This window comes from Phocoena sinus, chromosome X, assembly GCF_008692025.1.
Source record: "Phocoena sinus isolate mPhoSin1 chromosome X, mPhoSin1.pri, whole genome shotgun sequence".
Taxonomy (NCBI): Eukaryota; Metazoa; Chordata; class Mammalia; order Artiodactyla; family Phocoenidae; genus Phocoena; species Phocoena sinus.
Genome location: NC_045784.1, coordinates 75,215,301 through 75,234,509, shown reverse-complemented (window position 1 = coordinate 75,234,509; position 19,209 = coordinate 75,215,301).

The window sequence follows — 19,209 nt, the reverse complement described above, 5'->3', positions numbered from 1 at the left end:
ATAATAATAATGACAAAGTTTGAAATACTGTGAGAATTACCAAATGTAACACAGAGACATGAAGTAAGCAAATGCTGTTGGAAAAATGGCACTTACAGCCTTGCTCATTACTGGGTTGGCACAAACATGCAATTTGTGAAAACTGCATTACCTGTGAAGTGTGATAAAGCACAGCACAATAAAATGAGGTATGTCTGTATAAAGTTTTATTTAGCCTGGGGGTTCAGGGCTTGGTAGACTTCCAGAAGTAGAAGTGTTTAGGGATTGTAGAACTTTCAGCACTGTTTCTATGGTCACTGGAATAAGGTTGCTGTGGACCAGTTAACTTTCAGAAGCATGGTCACTGGAGTGAGGCATTTGTTAATTGGCTATTGTATAAAAGAGCCAGACTGTCACTGATTGGGTGACTTTAGGGATTATCATTGTTTGCTAACCTTCAAGGGTACAATTACTGTGGTAAGGCTGTTGTTGACTGTCTCCTTTTTAGAAACATGGCCGCTGGAGAGACACTGTCACTGATTGGCTGATCTTCTGAGCATGTTTCCTGATTCCAAGTTACTTTTAATTAGTGGTGGTTACTTATTCATCCCTTGGGACTGTGGCCAAAAATAGTCTTTTCTTGAATAAGAAAAATAAGTATTTTTAATTTTCAATCCTCCTTTTAGGTTTTCATTCAGCTAAACCCATAGGAGATCCATTAAAGATCAGATTTTTTTTTTACTATGTAAGCTTAAGGTGGACAATGTGATGATTTAATACACGTATATATTACAAAATACTTACCACAGGAGGGTTAGTTAACACATCCTCTAACTCACATAATTACCTTGCTGTTGTTGTTGTTATGGTGAGAACATTAAAGCTCTACTCTCATGACAACTTTTAATTATACAGTACAATATTGTTGACTATAGTCACCATGCCATACATTAGATTCCCAGAACTTATTCAGTTTATAACTGAAAGTTTGGACCCTTCTGATGATGAGAATTAGACATTCTGACTGCAGATCATGTGTTAATTACTAACCTATACTGAATGATGATGATGATGATGATGGTGATGTTATTAAGTAAGCTAGAGCTAACCTACCAAAAAATAGGCTTTGTCTGTCATGATAGCAGCAATTAGGGCAAGTATTTGCACCTGGACTGAATATCTAAAATGTCATAGCATCCCTATTCATAAACATTTTAATGAATTATAGAGCTCCAAGCAAGTCTTCACATGAAGGGCTCCTTTCGGGTTCCTCATATGAGTCTCCAGGCTTAGGGATAGGGAACTTTTAAATTTTATATAACTTGGGCTTCCCTGGTGTCACAGTGGTTAAGAATCCTTCTACCAATGCAAGAGACACGGGTTCAAGCCTTGGTCCGGGAAGATCCCACATGCCAAGGAACAACTAAGCCCATGCACCACAACTACTGAGCCTGCGCTCTAGAGCCCAGGAGCCACAACTACTGAAGCCCAAGCACCTAGAGCCCGTGCTCTGCAACAAGAGAAGCCACCACAATGAGAAACCTGTGCACGGCAACAAAAAGGAGCCCCCACTTGCCGCAACTAGAGAAAGCCCACATGCAGGAATGAAGACCCAATGCAGCCAAAAATAAATAAATAAAATAAATAAATTTATTAAAAAAATAAAATTTATCTAACTTATTTTGAGCAACTCTTGGTAATAACTCTGTAGTCAGTATTATAAAGTGTATTTACTTGAGCAAATTTGTCTGGGTTTTGTCAAAAGATTGTATTTACCTTTACTTATAAAACAGCTGCCATTTAAAAAAAAAGTTTTTCTACAGAAAAATTGATGGGGAAAACTGGAATTTGAGTCAGAAAACATGATTTTTCTATTTAATAACTGTGTGGCTTTGGATAAAGAGCTTAATTTTTTGAATCATTTTAAGGTAAAGATATACTTTCAGAGTGCTTAATGTATGCATCCTACTCAATGAAGGATTACATATTACTTATAAAATTGTAGTATTTGTTATAACATTGATCTTTATAACTTTTTATGTATTAGTAAACTGTGGTAGTTTCAAAAATATGTCCACAAATTATTTGATACACCTCCCTTTAAAAGGTGGGATTAATTCTGCTCCTCTTCAAGATGTGCTAAACTTCTAACCAATAAAATACGGCAGAAGTGATGGCATGACACTTCCAAAAAAAGTGCTAAAAAGACAACAACCTCTATCTTGGGCAATATTTACTCTCTCCCTCTCTCTTGGACCACTCTTCTAAGTAAACAAACTGCCAGGTTACAAGTAGTCCTACTGAGAGACCCATGTTGTGAGGAACTAAAGCCTTTTGTAAACAACTGCAAGAGTCAAGTTTCAAGTTGACAGAAGATCTGGCCAAGAGTTGGACTAAAAATTTGTGGCAGACCCTGAACCAAAATCACTCAGCTAAGTCACTCCTAGATTCTTTATCCTCAGAAACTGTGTGTTAAAATAAGTATTTATTGTTTTAACTGCTTAATTTTAGGGTAATTTGTTATGCAGTAATAAATAACTAATACAGAACTATTCATGATTATCTCTATTATGCCTTTATTATTCTTTATACGCTCCTTTTCTTCCCTTCTCTATTCATACTTATCCCTAGGTGATTATATTTATCCCCATAGCATTAAATGCTACCTGTATGCTGATGGATCCCAAATTAATATCCATATCCCATGCTTCTTCCTTGACCTCCACACTCATACATTGAACCCTGAATCAATCTCTATTTAGTTGTCTGACTGGCATCTCAAAACATAGCCAAAATGAAAATCTTCATTACTGATTTTTCCCCTAAACCCCTATATGCAACCTGTTTCTCCCCATTTCTCATCACCATTTACCCAGTTGCCCAGCATATAAAACTGAACTCCCTTTTCCATTTATATTCCATAATCTTGTCCATTGTAAAATCTTTTAATACAACTGCAAAATAGATCCCAAATCTAACTACTCCTCACCACTTGCATCAGTACCCAACTACCATCACCTCACCTGGATTACTACAGTAGCCTCCTGATTTCCCTATTTTATACCCCTTCAATCTCAATGTAGCAGCCAGAGTGATTCCTTTAAAACATGAATCAGATCATATCACTCTTTAGCTCAAAAACCTTTATTGAATTCCCATAATGACTAGAATAAAATCCAAGTGTCTGCAAGACCTAGCTTTTATTGGCCTCAGTCCAACCACAACTCCTATCCTCCCACAAGCTTACTGTGTTTCAGCCACTCTGATCTTAAACCCACCATGATAATTCCTGTGTGTTGTCTTTGCATCAGATGTTATCTCTTCTTGAATGCTCCTCCCCTAGATTTTGGAATTGAGTACCCACATCTCATAATACAGGTCTCAGCTTACATTATTTTCACCTCCTCTGAGAGTTCCTCTTTGATGATTCCATTTAATATAAACAGCCTTCTCTGCCCTGCTATCACTCTCTAACCTTTTCTCTTATTTAATTTTTCTTTACTAAACTTATTACTTCTTGACATTATATTACATGTCTCTTTCTTATTTTTTTAATATTCTATATCTCCCACTAGTAAATTCTGTTATTATCATGTATCCCTTGTACTAAAAGCAGTTTCCACTCTTGTATATCCTATAATTCTCAACACAGAAGCCAGAAAGGTCCTTTAACAACATTAATCAGATATTCTCTCTCAGGCTTACAGTCCTCCAGTGTCTTATTTTGTGAATATTTCCTATAGAGAAGTAATTCATTTTGAGTGTAGGAAGGTACTAACTAGCTGTCAGAAGATTATAAAGGTAATCATAATTATAAGTAAAATTATACAAAGCAAATCCATTAGATTGAGCTCAAGACTTTGAAGAAATATTCTAAAATGACCATTTTTATATGTATGAATAGCAATTTGGAGTTATGTGATGTAACCAATAGAATAGCTTTTTTCTGCTATCTCTTTTGAGATTTTGGACAGGACAAGGTGGTGGGGGTTGCTGTTGTATTACTACCATTGAAAGCAGCTCCAAATTCTGAAACAATACATTTGAAAATCCCATTTTTTTCCTTGGCAGCTCCCAAGTTAGAGAGTGTGGGTGGCAGTTGATTTTCCATTTTCACTTGGTGCCAATTTCCTCTGGGTTTGATTTGATCAAAATAGCAGGTAACTTCAGTTGATTGATAAGGTTAGCTGAGGAGGAAGAAGAAAAGGGAAGGTAGAGGTACCATCAACTTGTGTCTTTTTGTTTTTGTTTTTCCAGCAAATGCAGCTGTCAAAATATTTATTAGACTAAATGTTTTATTTTTGGTGTTCTTAGTATTTGTAGTGGCTCTATTAGATTTGCTTAGACCTCTGGGATCTTGTGAGAGCTTTTAGCTGTGATTTACTTCTTTACAAGTTCAAGAGTGATAGGTCAATATGTCATAAAGCAAAACACAATTTGGTCGAATTATTCACTTTTGTGTTATGACACAAGAAAAGTGTCATTTAGGGGCAGTTCATTATCCAGGAGATGTTATTATAGGAGATTGAAGGGAAAAAAAACTAAGTGTGGTGAACTGATTGCAATAAAATCTCCAATTTTTAACGCCCCCTTGTAACCTTGCCCTTTGGCAGTACCCTCTCATAATGACTCATGTGACTTGTTTTGACCAATGGGACAGTAGAAAGTATGACACAAAGACAGACTTGAAAAACAGAGTCTTGCTGCTCTTAAATCCTGCCACCATATGAGCATGCTCAGGCTAGCTTCCTGGAGATCAAGAGATCTTGTGGAGGAGATTCCAAGTGCCCTAGCCAACAATTAGCCAGCCTCCAGCCTAACCAGAAACTAACAGCTGACCTCAAACACATGAGTGACTTAGATCGGAAAAATTGCAGAGCTGAACCCATCCCAAATTGTTGATCTGTAGAACTGTGCATGATGATAAACAGATGGTTTAGCAGTTTCTATTTAACCTGGGGGTGGTTTGTTATGTAGCAAAAACTAGCTGTTACACTAAGGTAAGCATAACAGATTCATTCTAAGGAGGGGAAAAACCAAGATCCATAGAATGTTTTATCTATTATTGCAAACCATCGGATTAGTAGCCATTCTGTGAATTGGGAACCAGATTTGTCTTTAGGAGCACTTCAGTGTTTGGGTTTATTGTACTTGCTTCTGTAGGAGAGTTCACTAAACACCTCTTATTGACTGTGTCTGATGCAAAGGAGCAGGATAGTTTCAAGGCTGTTTTAATTAAAGTGTCTTTGTTCTTTTGAAGTTTAGTGGAAGGCTATTTACCACCAGGCTATTTCCTTAGCGGTTTAATTCTTGCAAGGCCTATTTTCCATAACAGTATTAGAAAGACTCCCTAGGAGACCTCATTACAGATTGCAGAGGTGACCTCTACTGAGAAGAGGAATTGTTGAATTATAGTTTAGAATTTGCTGCAATATTTACCAAGGGCCATCACATTTTTTTTAAAGTTAAAGAAGCCAGTTATGAGGTTATTAAGATAACTGGAGCCCAGAAAGAAAATTTTATTGCCTTTTTGAAATTGCAAGTACCTTGAAGCATGCCTTCTAACAATACAGCAGAGTAAGGCGTGCTGGGAGAAAACAGGGGGTGACAGGTCAGCCTGGCACCCAATAAAAAAGAATCCCACAAAAAGGAATATTTCCAAGGAAGCACTTTGAGCAAACCACAATACTTATTTTGTTTTCCAGTGGAATGAAATATAGTAAAAAGTTTTAAAAGAAAAAAAACATAAGAGCAGTGACTAAGACATAGGTGATACTTAATGTATGTTTGTTGAAGTAATTACTGTAAGCTATGATAAGACATATGTTTGTATTTATGTTTAGCAAGGAAACATCATAGATCTCATTCTTGACAACATTTTCTTCTCTAGTATCCCTATAGATTAAGACATAACTGTTTAGTTGATGAGTTATTATTGTATAACTGAAAAAAGATAATATGTGAGAGCCTTAGAATTAAAACTAGAATCTTCATAAATATGTATAATACGGTAGAGTTCATCATATTCCATCTTATCTTGTGTGTTGAGATCTTTGCTTTTAACATCAGAAAGTTTGGTCAAATTCATATTTTTGCTCTATGCAAAGTAGCAAGTGATCCAACAAAATAAAATGAACAGAATAACTTCTATCCATGAATTGAGTAAAATGGGATGGTATAATTGTGGTTAAAAATACCAGGCATGAAAGACTGGAGTTATCTGTCTGGCTCTAATACTTAGTAGTGGGACCCCAAACAAGTTACTAAAATTTTCTGAAACTTAATTTTCTCACTCCAAAATGCAGATCATTACACAACTCATAGAAGATTTTGAGATTAAATGAAATAATGTAGGTAAAGCATTTGGCACAATGCCAGGCACAAGCTAACTATTTAATAAATACTGGTGGATACCTGTAGTAATAGAAGTAGTACTAATAATGGGAGAAGTATCATTTTTAACATTGTTTTAGGACACTAAGTGCACTAACTTTGAAAATCATTTTCTATCGTCGGTCCTGTAGTGTATCTCTCATAATGTGTTATCCTATTAAATATTATAAAGGTTCCTTAAAATAAAATAACTAGAATGAAGGATTTAGTCTAGACAATGGAAGTTGATGTGAAAATTTACTCTACCCTACATCAGTATAGCACTGTTGTTTTAACCTTTGAAGAGTTTCAACTGATGATATTAAGGATGTGTGTGTTATTGATAGAGTCCAAATATAAGAACAACAGTTCTATGATCCCTGAAGTATATTAATTTCCCAGTAGAGATAATACAGAAAACTTATCAATTGATATCATAATCTGCTTTAATGCATCTACCTGGGCTTCACACACTCTCAATAAATGTTTATTCAATCAAAAATGGATGTAAATTTTCTCCAGCAGATATGGCATTTCTTGCAGGATGTCCACACTGCTTACAAACTTATAGCTTTAATAATGTTCTGCCTTGTATTTTTGTCAAAGTCATTACATTCTGATTTCTTCTGTGATTCTTTTTATCTATACTGCTTATCACTATATCTTGCTCATCTCAGATTAGCAGTAAATGTGTGAATACCTGGAAGCTGTGTATTAATAGCTGGTAGAAAAGGCTAAAATATCAAGCATAAGCAGACACATCTGTTTGTGCCAATTGATTCATTAAACATATTTTAAATTAGGATTTACTGTCTAGTCTGATACCATAAATATTTTGATCTCACTCCTTGTCTTTCTATTTTTAGATATATCACTTGCTAGGTTTTCATGTTGTCTCTGCTACATGCAAGGACAAAAGGAGTGTTGAACCAACAGTGAGCCAAAGGCTATTATAATCTCACCTTGTTTAAAAACATATTTGAAAACTAGCATATGGATTTTTAGAAAAAATCTTGCCAAAACTTTGAAGGGTACAGGAATTGAGGAAGAGAAAATTGGTAAGAATATCTTAGATATATAGTGTTTTTTTTAATCCAAAGAACTTAGTGGCTTGTCATATAAAACTTGATTTTTATAGAGCCTGAACTACTTTCTAAGTGTAAATGAGGAACCTGTACATAGTAATACCTATTTCAGGAAAACAAGATACTGTATAGTCCTCTGATGCATTTATTTGGAAAAGAGAAAAATACTAATTTCTTTAAAATTTAGTTTGTCTGGAATTTTCTTTAATGTTAAAATGACATTTTTTCATGCTCTTTTACTTGTTCATTAAAGAATTCTGTCTTCTGAAATAGTTATACTATGCTTAAATTTTAAACAAATATTAAATGATAACAATGTACCATGATATCTCCTTATAGATATATTAATATATTCTAGTTCATTACCTAGGAATTACACTTCTGTTACATTAGCTGCAAAATCTTATTTTTCCCTTCTCTTTTAAAAAGTACATCAAAAAGCCAACCTAAGCTTTAGAAAGAAATTATCATCACCATCTGAAAGCACCTACTATTGGTTTTTAACAACTCAAGTGTGTTCCAACGGTATTATGTGGCTCTACAAAGGCACAGAAGTAGTCTGAAATATTCTGAGGCATCTTTGGAGACCCAAAATGATGGTACTGACAAACAACTTAATTGTGTTCTCTCCCTCTAGATTAGCCCTTGGGGGGCAGAAGCTATATATCACTCATGTACCTGTCATACCTTCAGTGCCTAAAATCAGTATTCAGTACTTAATAGACACTCAGTATATATCTTATGAATGCATGAATATTGACAGCATCAAAAGTGGTGGTACAGGAACCAGGATGCTGGGTAAGAGACATAAATATATGCTATAAATATTAATGGGAGGCTCTAATTCTAGCTGCGAAGGAAGGAGATTTGGTGACACGTTTTGTACTCTGTGGTGACACATTTTGTACCCTGTGGTGTCAAGCTCAATAACTAAATGGCCACTCCCTTCTTTATTGTAAGACTGGGTATGGGAATGCAACCCCTACCATTTTTGATTTCTACAGATTCAGAGGAGAAAATTAAATTGATTGGGCCTTTGTAGACCCTGAAAAGTTTTAAAGAAATTGCAAAAGTATAAACCTATTGAGATAAAACTATAATTTTATAGATTTTTGTTAACAAATATTCTGAATACGTGCACCAGTATCCTGTTCAAGTGCTCCTTCTAGTATAGGTCATAAAAATCCATTTTAAATTTTGTTTCTCCCATTTTGAGCTTTTACGAGGACAAGATTTTTTCCTTTGTTATTAGATTTTACAATCCATTAGAAGATACTGAAAGTAAAGCAAAATTTCTTGTCCTTTGAAATGTGACAAACTATAGATTTCTTACTATTTGAACAAGTATGCAAGTGATGCACACATTCATGTTAGAGAAGCACTGCAATCAAAGTGCAAACTGCAAATTTATATTTCCATCTGAAAAATATATTTTACAAGTAATATTTTTCTTAATGCTGAGGCATATTTTGTATGACCTGTCATTATTCTTAAAATACACATTTTGTGTTTATTGTCTCAATATATACTTCCAAACAATTACTTTTACATTTTGGCACCAATTTGTTTTGGGATAGTCACTATGTACATTGTAGATTTAAGAAGAAAGAGCCATAGTGAAATAAGTGGTAATTTAAATAGTGCCCTGATACTTGTTGTCAATCCAAATGTGGGATTTTCAGTTTTCAATAAACAGATTTTTGCTTTTGAGCATCAAGATAATTAAATAGATATTTATAACTGTGAATGTATTGAATAAACATTCTTTGCCCAGAATCTTCAAAATAATCACTGTCAACAATTACCTCCTGATGCTCTGTAGCATTTGGAATTTTAAATACTTTTCAACTTATACAAAATATCAACTTTGTGTATTATAGCAACAAACCTGAGTACCCACCTTATATTCTTGACTGTAGGAATCATGTACTTACAAAGTGTATATAATGAATCACAAAGAACATATACTAGAACACATTTTAAAGGTTAAGAGCATTTATAAAATACCAATCAATTGTTGCAATTTAATTTAATGTAGAGTATAAAATACTGAGGGGTAAGGAGTAACAGAAAACCAGAATTTATGGACTTCATCAGGGAAGGCTCTAGGAAGAGAGACTTCTTGAGGTTTTCTTAAGTTGTGGTAATATATAACAAGAAATTTCACATTTTAAACATTTTTAAGTGTACAGTTCAGTAGCATTAAGTATATTCATGTTACTGTGCAATCATTACCACCATCTTGCTCAAGAACTTTTTCCTCTTCCCAAACTGAAACTTGATACCAATTAAACAATAACTCCGCATTTTCCCCTCTGGCCAGACCTTATCAAGCTCCTGTCAACTTTCTGTTTCTATGAATTTGACTAATCAATGTACCTCATATAAGTGGAATCATAAAATATTTGTTCTTTTTGTCACTGGCTTACCTAACTTAGCATAATGTCTCCAAGGTTTATTCATATATAAGTCAAAATTTCTATATTTTAAACATTCAACAATATTCCATTGTGTGTATAAATCACATTTTATCAATTCATCCATCAGTGGACACTTCCACATTTTGGCTATTGTGAATAATGCTGTTATCTGTTTAAGTCCTTGCTTTTAGTTCTCTTGGATATATACCTAGGAATATAATTGCAGGGTCATATGACAATTATATGTTTAATTTTTGGAGAAACTACCAGACTGTTTTCTGTAGAAGCTACACCATTTTGTACTCCTTCCAGCAATGCAAAAGGGTTCCAATTTGTCCACACCCACATCCTCACCAACACTCACTTTTCATATACATATATGAAATAGCCATATATATATACATATATATATATATATATATAACCACATATATATATGTATATATATGATAATAGCCATTATAGTAAATATGAAGTAGTATCTAACTATAGTTTTGATTTGCATTTCCCTAATGATTAGTAATATTAAATATCTTTCCATGTGCTTTTTGGCCATTTGCATGTCTTCTCTGTAGAAATATCTATTCAAATCTTTGTACATTTTTATATTGAGCTGTTTGTTTTTGTTATTGAGTTGTAGGATTCCTTTATATATTCTGAATATTAAACCCTTACTTGATATATGATTTGCAAATATTTTCACCCCTTATGTGGATTAACTTTACACTCTCAATAGTGTCCTCAGATGCATAAATATTTTAAATTTTGATAAAGTACAATTTATTTTCTTTTTCTTTTGTTTCATGTGCTTTTGGTGTCATATCCAGGAAATCATTACCAAATTCGGTGTCAAGAAGCTTTCCTCCTATGTAATTTTTTTTTTTTAAACATCTTTATTGGGGTATAATTGCTTTACAATGGTGTGTTAGTTTCTGCTTTATAACAAAGTGAATCAGCTATACATATACATATGTTCCCATATGTCTTCACTCTTGAGTCTCCCTCCCTCCCACTCTCCCCATCCCACCCTTCCAGGCTGTCACAAAGCACAGAGCTAATATCCCTGTGCCTTGCGGCTGCTTCCCCCCAGCTATCTACCTTACTACGTTTGTTAGTGTGTATATGTCCATGACTCTCTCTCGCCCTGTCAAAACTCACCCTTCCCCCTCCCCATATCCTCAAGTCCGTTCTCAAGTAGGTCTGTGTCTTTATTCCTGTCTTACCCCTAGGTTCTTCATGACATTTTTTTCCCTTAAATTCCATATATATGTGTTAGCATACGGTATTTGTCTTTTTCTTTCTGACTTACTTCACTCTGTATGACAGACTCTAGGTCTATCCATCTCATTACAAATAGCTCAATTTCATTTCTTTTTAAGGCTGAGTAATATTCCATTGTGTATATGTGCCACATCTTCTTTATCCATTCATCCGATGATGGGCGCTTAGGTTGTTTCCATGTCCTGGCTATTGTAAATAGAGCTGCAATGAACATTATGGTACATGACTCTTTTTGAATTTTGGTTTTCTCAGGGTATATGCCCAGTAGTGGGATTGCTGGGTCATATGGTAATTCTATTTGTAGTTTTTTAAGGAACCTCCATACTGTTCTCCATAGTGGCTGAACCATTTCACATTCCCACCAGCAGTGCAAGAGTGTCCACTTTTCTCCACACCCTTTCAGCATTTATTGTTTCTAGATTTTTTGATGATGGCCATTCTGACTGGTGTGAGATGATATCTCATTGTAGTTTTGATTTGCATTTCTCTAATGATTAATGATGTTGAGCATTCTTTCATGTGTTTGTTGGCATTCTGTATATCTTCTTTGGAGAAATGTCTATTTAGGTCTTCTGCCCATTTTTGGATGGGGTTGTTTGTTTTTTTGTTATTGAGCTGCATGAGCTGCTTGTAAATTTTGGAGATTAATCCTTTGTCAGTTACTTCATTTGCAAATGTTTTCTCCCATTCTGAGGGTTGTCTTCTGGTCTTGGTTATGGTTTCCTTTGCTGTGCAAAAGCTTTGAAGTTTCATTAGGTCCCATTTGTTTATTTTTGTTTTTATTTCCATTACTCTAGGAGGTGGGTCAGAAAGGATCTTGCTGTGATTTATGTCATAGAGTGTTCTTCCTATGTTTTCTTCTAAGAGTTTGATAGTTTCTGGCCTTACATTTAGGTCTTTAATCCATTTTGAGCTTATTTTTGTGTATGGTGTTAGGGAGTGATCTAATCTCATACTTTTACATGTACCTGTCCAGTTTTCCCAGCACCATTTATTGAAGAGGCTGTCCTTTCTCCACTGTACATTCCTGCCTCCTTTATCAAAGATAAGGTGTCCATATGTGCGTGGGTTTATCTCTGGGCTTTCTATCCTGTTCCACTGATCTATCTTTCTGTTTTTGTGCCAGTACCATACTGTCTTGATTACTGTTGCTTTGTAATATAGTCTGAAGTCAGGGAGCCTGATTCCTCCAGCTCCTTTTTTCGTTCTCAAGATTGCTTTGGCTATTCGGGGTCTTTTGCGTTTCCATACAAATTGCGAAATTTTTTGTTCTAGTTCTATGAAAAATGCCAGTGGTAGTTTGATAGGGATTGCATTGAATCTGTAGATTGCTTTGGGTAGTAGAGTCATTTTCACAATGTTGATTCTACCCATCCAAGAACATGGTATATCTCTCCATCTATTTGTATCATCTTTAATTTCTTTCATCAGTGTCTTATAATTTTCTGCATACAGGTCTTTCGTCTCCTTAGGTAGGTTTATTCCTAGATATTTTATTCTTTTTGTTGCAATGGTAAATGGGAGTGTTTTCTTGATTTCACTTTCAGATTTTTCATCATTAGTATATAGGAATGCCAGAGATTTCTGTGCATTAATTTTGTATCCTGCTACTTTACCAAATTCATTGATTAGCTCTAGTAGTTTTCTGGTAGCATCTTTAGGATTCTCTATGTATAGTATCATGTCATCTGCAAACAGTGACAGCTTTACTTCTTCTTTTCCGATTTGGATTCCTTTTATTTCCTTTTCTTCTCTGATTGCTGTGGCTAAAACTTCCAAAACTATGTTGAATAAGAGTGGTGAGAGTGGGCAGCTTTGTCTTGTTCCTGATCTTAGTGGAAATGCTTTCAGTTTTTCACCATTGAGGATGATGTTTGCTGTGGGCTCGTCATATATGGCCTTTATTATGTTGAGGAAAGTTCCCTCTATGCCTACTTTCTGGAGGGTTTTTATCATAAATGGGTGTTGAATTTTGTCGAAAGCTTTCTCTGCATCTATTGAGATGATCATATGGTTTTTCTCCTTCAGTTTGTTAATATGGTTTATCACATTGATAGATTTGCGTATATTGAAGAATCCTTGCATTCCTGGAATAAACCCCACTTGATCATGGTGTATGATCCTTTTAATGTGCTGTTGGATTCTGTTTGCTAGTATTTTGTTGAGGATTTTTGCATCTATGTTCATCAGTGATATTAGCCTGTAGTTTTCTTTCTTTGTGACATCCTTGTCTGGTTTTGGTATCAAGGTGATGGTGGCCTCGTAGAAGGAATTTGGGAGTGTTCCTCCCTCTGCTATATTTTGGAAGAGTTTGAGAAGGATAGGTGTTAGCTCTTCTCTAAACGTTTGATAGAATTCACCTGTGAAGCCATCTGGTCCTGGGCTTTTGTTTGTTGGAAGGTTTTTAATCACAGTTTCAATTTCAGTGCTTGTGATTGGTCTGTTCATATTTTCTATTTCTTCCTGATTCAGTCTTGGCAGGTTGTGCATTTCTAAGAATTTGTCCATTTCTTCCAGATTGTCCATTTTATTGGCATAGAGTTGCTTGTAGTAATTTCTCATGATTTTTTTTAGTTCTGCAGTGTCAGTTGTTACTTCTCCGTTTTCATTTCTAATTCTATTGATTTGAGTCTTCTCTCTTTTTTTCTTGATGAGTCTGGCTAGTGGTTTATCTATTTTCTTTATCTTCTCAAAGAACCATCTTTTATTTTTATTGATCTTTGCTATCGTTTCCTTCATTTCTTTTTCATTTATTTCTGATCTGACTTTTATGATTTCTTTCCTTCTGCTAGCTTTGGGGCTTTTTTGTTCTTCTTTCTCTAATTGCTTGAGGTGCAAGGTTAGGTTGTTTATTCGAGATGTTTCCTGCTTCTTAAGGTGGGCTTGTATTGCTATAAACTTCCCCCTTAGAACTGCTTTTGCTGCATCCCATAGGTTTTGGGTCGTTGTGTCTCCAATGTCATTTGTTTCTAGGTATTTTTTTTATTTCCTCTTTGATTTCTTCAGTGATCACTTCATTATTAAGTAGTGTATTGTTTAGCCTCCATTTGTTTGTATGTTTTACAGATGTTTTCCTGTAATTGATATCTAGTCTCATGGCGTTGTGGTCAGAAAAGATACTTGATACAATTTCAGTTTTCTTAAATTTACCAAGGCTTGATTTGTGACCCAAGATATGATCTATCCTGGAGAATGTTCCATGAGCACTTGAGAAAAATATGTATTCTGTTGTTTTTGGATGGAGTGTCCTATAAATATCAATTAAGTCCATCTTGTTTAATGTATCATTTAAAGCTTGTGTTTCCTTATTTATTTTCATTTTGGATGATCTGTCCATGGGTGAAAGTGGGGTGTTAAAGTCCCCTACTATGAATGTGTTACTGTTGATCTCCCCTTTTATGTTTGTTAGTATTTGCCTTATGTATTGAGGTGCTCCTATGTTGGGTGCATAAATACTTACAATTGTTATATCTTCTTCTTGGATCGATCCCTTGATCATTATGTAGTGTCCTTCTTTGACCCTTTTAATAGTCCTTATTTAAAAGTCTATTTTGTCTGATATGAGAATTGCTACTCCAGCTTTCTTTTGGTTTCCATTTGCATGGAATACCTTTTTCCATCCCCTTACTTTCAGTCTGTATGTGTCTCTAGGTCTGAAGTGGGTCTCTTGTAGACAGCATATATAAGGGTCTTGTTTCTGTATCCATTCAGCCAATCTGTGTCTTTTGGTGGGAGCATTTAGTCCATTTACATTTAAGGTAATTATCGATATGTATGTTCCTATTCCCATTTTCTATATTTTTTTGGGTTCGCTACTATAGGTCGTTTCCTTCTCTTGTGTTTCGTGTCTAGAGAAGTTCCTTTAGCATTTGTTGTAAAGCTGGTTTGGTGGTGCTGAACTCTCTCAGCTTTTGCTTGTCTGTAAAGGTTTTAATTTCTCCATCAAATGTGAATGAGATCCTTGCTGGGTAGAGTAGTCTTGGTTGCAGGCTTTTCTCCTTCATCACTTTCAGTATGTCCTGCCACTCCCTTCTGGCTTGTAGGGTTTCTGCTGAGAGATCAGCTGTTAACCTTATGGGGATTCCCTTGTGTGTTACTTGTTGTTTTTCCCTTGCTGCTTTTAATATGCTTTCTTTGTATTTAATTTTTGACAGTTTGATTAATATGTGTCTTGGCGTGTTTCTCCTTGTATTTATCCTGTATGGGACTCTCTGTGCTTCCTGGACTGGATTAACTATTTCCTTTCCCATATTAGGGAAGTTTTCAACTATAATCTCTTCAAATATTTTCTCAGTCCCTTTCTTTCTTTCTTCTTCTTCTGGAACCCCTATAATTCGAATGTTGGTGCGTTTCATGTTGTCCCAGAGGTCTCTGAGACTGTCCTCAGTTCTTTTCATTCTTTTTTCTTTATTCTGCTCTGCAGTAGTTATTTCCACTACTTTATCTTCCAGGTCACTTATCCGTTCTTCTGCCTCAGTTATTCTGCTCTTGATCCTATCTAGAGTGGTTTTAATTTCATTTATTGCATTGTTCATCTTTGCTTGTTTCATCTTTAGTTCTTGTAGGTCCTTGTTAACTGTTTCTTGCATTTTGTCCATTCTACTTCCAAGATTTCGGATCATCCTTACTATCATTATTCTGAATTCTTTTTCAGGTAGATTGCCTATTTCCTCTTCATTTGTTAGGTCTGGTGGGATTTTATCTTGCTCCTTCATCTGCTGTGTGTTTTTCTGTCTTCTCATTTTGCTTATCTTACTGTGTTTGGGGTCTCCTTTTTGCAGGCTGCACTTTCGTAGTTCCCGTTGTTTTTGATGTCTGTCTCCAGTGGCTAAGGTTGTTTCAGTGGGTTGTGTAGGCTTCCTGGTGGAGGGGACTAGTGCCTGTGTTGTGCTGGATGAGGCTGGATCTTGTCTCTCTAGTGGGCAGGTTCACGTCTGGTGGTGTGTTTTGGGGTGTCTGTGGCCTTATTATGATTTTAGGCAGCCTCTCTGTTAATGGGTGGGGTTGTGTTCCTGTTTTGCTAGTTGTTTGGCATAGGTTGGCCAGCACTGTGGCTTGCTGGTCGTTGAGTGAAGCTGGGTGCTGGTGTTAAGATGGAGGTCTCTGGGAGATTTCCACCGTTTAATATTATGTGGAGCTGGGAGGTCTCTTGTTGACCAGTGTCCTGAAGTTGGCTCTCCTACCTCAGAGGCAGAGCCCTGACTCCTGGCTGGAGCACCAAGAGCCTTTCATCCACACAGCTCAGAATAAAAGGGAGAAAAAGTAGAGAGAATTAGTAGAAGTATGAGTAAAGAAAGAAGGAAAGGAGGAAAGGAAGGAAGGAAGAAAGAAGCAAAGAAGGAAAGAAAGGAGGGAGGGAGGGAGGAAGGAAGGAAGGAGGGAAAGAAGGAAAAACGACAGAAAGAAAGATGATACAGTAAAAATAAAATAAAGTATAATATAGTTATTGAAGTAAAAAATATTTAGAAAAAAAAAAGGGACGGATAGAACCTTAGGACAAATGTTGGAAGCAAAGCTATACAGAGAAATTCTTACACAGAAGCATACACATACACCTTCACAAAAAGAGGTAAAGGGGGAAAAATCATAAATCTTGCTCTCTGAGACCACCTCCTCAATTTGGGGTGATTCGTTGTCTAAAGGAGGGAAGGAAGGAAGGAAAGAAAGAAAGAACGAAGGTAAAGTATAATAAAGTTATTACAATTAAACTTTAATTATTAAGAAAAAGAATTTAAAAAAAAAAAAAAATCATGGACAGATAGAGCCCTAGGACAAATGGTGGAAGCAAGAGTATACAGACAAGATCTCACACAGAAGCATACACGTACACATTCACAAAAAGAGGAAAAGGGAAAAAAAATCATAGATCTCGCTCCTAAATTCCACCTCTGCAATTTGGGATCATTCCTTGTCTATTCAGGTATTCCACAGATGCAGGGTATATCAAGTTGATTGTGGAGCTTTAATCCGCTGCTTCTGTGGCTGCTGGGAGAGATTTCCCTTTCTCTTATTTGTTCTCACAGCTCACAGGAGCTCAGCTTTGGATTTGGCCCTGCCTCTGCGTGTAGGTCGCTGGAGGGCGTCTGTTTTTTCGCTCAGACAGGACGGGGTTAAAGGAGCCGCTGATTCGGGGCCTCCGGCTCACTCAGGCCGGGGGTTGGGGGATGGGGGAAGGAGGGGCACTGCGTGCGGGGCGGGCCTGCGGCGGCAGAGGCAGTGTGACGTTCCGGCAGAGGCTGGCGTGACGTTGCACCAGCCTGAGGCCCGCCTTGCGTTGTCCCGGGGAAGTTGTCCCTGGATCCCGGGAACCTGGCAGTGGCGGGCTGCACAGGCTCCGCGGAAGAGGGGTGTGGAGAGTGACCTGTGCTCGCACACAGGCCCCTTGGTGGCGGCAGCAGCAGCCTTAGCGTCTCCCGCCCGTCTCTGGGGTCCGCGGTTTTAGCCGCGGCTCGCGCCCGTCTCTGGGGTTCGCGCTTTTAGCCGCGGCTCGCGCCCGTCTCTGGAGATCCTTCAAGCAGCGCTCTTAAACCCCTCTCCTCGCGCACCAGGAAACAAAGAGGGAAGAAAAAGTCTCTTGCCTCTTCGGCAGGTGCAGGCTTTTCCCCGAACTCCCTCCCGGCTAGTCTTGGTGCACTAACCCCTTCAGGCTATGTTCAAGCTGCCAACCCCAGTCCTCTCCCTGAGCTCCGTCCAAAACCAAAACCCGAGCCTCAGCTCTCAGCCCCGCCCGCCCCGGCGGGTGAGCAGACAAGCCTCTCGTGTTGGTGAGTGCTGGTCGGCACCGATCGTCTGTGCAGGAATCTCCCCACTTTGCCCTCCGCACCCGTCGCTGTGCACTACTCCGTGGTCCCGAAACTCCCCCCTCTGCCTCCCGCAGTCTCCGCCCGCGGAGGGGCTTCCTAGTGTGTGGAAACTTTTCCTCCTTCACAGCTCCCTCCCACTGGTGCAGGTGCCGTCCTTATTATTTTGTCTCTGTTTTTTCTTTTTTTCTTTTGCCCTACCCAGGTACGTGGGGTGTTTCTTGCCTTTTGGGAGGTCTGAGGTCTTCTGCCAGCCTTCACTAGGAGTTCTGTAGGAGTTGTTCCACGTGTGGATGTATTTCTGGTGTATCCGTGGGGAGGAAGGCCCCTCCTATGTAATTTTTCCAACAGAGTTTTTTAGTTTTAACTCTTATGTTTAGGTCTTTAATACATTTTGAGTTAATTTTTGTGTATGTGTAAGAAAAAAGGTCCAACTTTATTCTTTGCATGTGGATATACAGTTTTCCCAATACCATTTGTTGGAAAGCATGTCCTTTCTTCATTGAGTGGTCTTGACACCCTTGTCAAAAACTATGTGACCATATATGTAAGGGCTTATGTCTGAGATCCCTATTTTATTCCACTGATCTATACACAGTCATCCCTCAGTATTCATGGGGCATTGGTTCCAGGAGCCCCCACTTATACCAAAATCTTTAAATGTTCAAGTTCCTTGTGCAAAATGGTGCAGTACAACGAATACAGTAAGCCCTTCACATCTGCAGGTTTTGCATCCACGGATTAAACCAAATTTCCAAATGGAAATTTTGGTCCATGGCTGGTTGAATCTGTGGATGCCAAACCCATGAATACAAAACGTGCAAATACAGAGTGCCAACAGTATATTTATTGAAAAAAATCTGCATATAAGTGGACCCACACAGTTCAAACCAGTGTTGTTCAATGGTCAGCTGTATTTGTCTTTGTGCCGGTACCACAGTGTTTTGATTGCTGTAGCTTTGTAGGAAATTTTGAAATCAGGAAATCTGAGACCTCTAATTTTGTCCATCATTTTCAAGATTATTGTGGTTATTCAGAGTCCCTTGAGGTTCTGTATAAATTTTAGGATGAGTTTGGACGGATAGAGCCAAAAAATATTGGGATTATGATAGAAGGGCATTGCATCTGTAGATTGTTTGGGTTAGTTTTGTCATCTTAGCAATATTAAGTCTCCCAATTAATGAATGAATTTTTCCATTTATGCATCTTTAATTTCTTTCATCAATATTTTGTAGTTTTCAGTGTACAGGGCTTACATTTCCTTGGTTAAGT